The sequence below is a fragment of the Cannabis sativa genome, chromosome 5, assembly GCF_029168945.1.
Source record: "Cannabis sativa cultivar Pink pepper isolate KNU-18-1 chromosome 5, ASM2916894v1, whole genome shotgun sequence".
Taxonomy (NCBI): Eukaryota; Viridiplantae; Streptophyta; class Magnoliopsida; order Rosales; family Cannabaceae; genus Cannabis; species Cannabis sativa.
The window spans coordinates 34,600,199-34,601,698 of NC_083605.1; the positions used below are offsets into that span (position 1 = coordinate 34,600,199).

The 1,500-nt window shown below is 41.3% G+C and overlaps 1 non-coding gene across 1 annotated transcript; it reads right to left on the minus strand.

Moving 5' to 3' along the window:
- Positions 1-832: 832 nt before the first annotated feature.
- On the minus strand, positions 833-939 carry LOC133038599 (small nucleolar RNA R71). Its single transcript, XR_009688097.1, has one exon. It is a non-coding gene; the product is annotated as a small nucleolar RNA R71 (small nucleolar RNA).
- Between the last annotated feature and the right edge of the window lie 561 nt (positions 940-1,500).

Sequence of the window (1,500 nt, forward strand, 5' to 3'; positions counted from 1 at the left end):
CGAATAGAATCATAAGTATAGTTTAGTAGTACTTAATCCAATTCCCTGTGGTTTGACCTCACTTGCGTGAGATACTACTTGATTGCGTATACTTGCGTAGTAAATATAAAATTCGTAACAAGTTTTTGGCGCCGTTGCCGGGGAATTGTTTAAAGATTAATATTACACAAAATTATACTAACTTCTACTTTGGTATATTTTCTCTTGCTGATTTTTCTAACCTTTTTCTTGCAATATTTTCGGGAACTATTTCAGGAATCATAAGTGTATGCGCCGTCAAGGACAAGCTGTGATATTACCAGTTGATCCTGAAATCGAGAAAACTTGTAGGAGAAACCGAAAGAACAAGAGGCAAGAGGGAGTTTCAGCAACTGCTGAAACTTCAGAAATCATGGCTGCTAATGCTGCAAACAATGGAGGCAATAACGGTAATAATGGTGGCGCAGTAGAAGATCAAGCTAATGGCCGCAGCTTGAGAGATTACATTCTCCCTACTCTGACGGGAGTGCAGTCGTGTATCAGGCCACCGGCAGTGGATGCAAATAACTTTGAGATCAAACCTGCCATACTTCAAATGGTGCAGTCTTCAGTTCAGTTTGGTGGCCTCCCTTCTGAAGATCCTAACCTGCATCTCTCTAACTTCATGGAACTTTGTGAAACTTTTAAAGTTAATGGAGTTAGTGATGATGCTATTCGACTGAGACTGTTCCCATTCTCTCTTAGAGAATGAGCCAAGAGTTGGCTAAACTCCTTACCACCCAACTCTATTGCCACCTAGAATGATCTGGCAACGAAATTCTTGTCAAAGTTCTTTCCTCCAGCCAAGTCTGCAAAGCTGAGGGGAGAAATCAATAACTTCTGCCAACAAGATAATGAATCTCTCCATGAGGCTTGGGAGAGGTTTAAAGATCTGATCAGAAGGTGCCCTCATCATGGTATAGAGAAGTGGATGCTGGTCCACAACTTCTACAATGGGTTGGTAGGAAACACTAGAACTTTAATAGATGCAGCAGCTGGAGGAGCCTTTATGAGAAAGAGTGCTAATGAGGCTTATGATCTATTGGAGGAGATGACTCTAAACAATCAGTAGTGGCCAACTGAAAGGAGTCAATCAAAGAAGGTAGCTGGTGTGTTAGAGGTTGATGCCATCACAAAGTTGACAGCACAGGTTGAGGCATTGACAAAGTTAATTGCAGGGCAAGCTAAACAAGCCCAAGTTGTGTGTGAGTTATGTGGGGGAAGCAGAATGTCAAGCAGATGTGGATGATTTGCCAATGGATGAAGCTAAAGCCATTGGAAACTATTCACAGAACAACAACAACAACTATGGGTTCAACCAGGGTAATAACCGAAGAAACAGTGGGTTCTATCAGCAATGAAATCAGAACCAGAATCAGAATCAACAGTTTAATCAGCAACAAACCTCTGGTGGAAATTCTAGTTTGCAGACAGATTTATCGCTTCAATTCATGACTGAAACTAGATCTTCAATCAAAGACC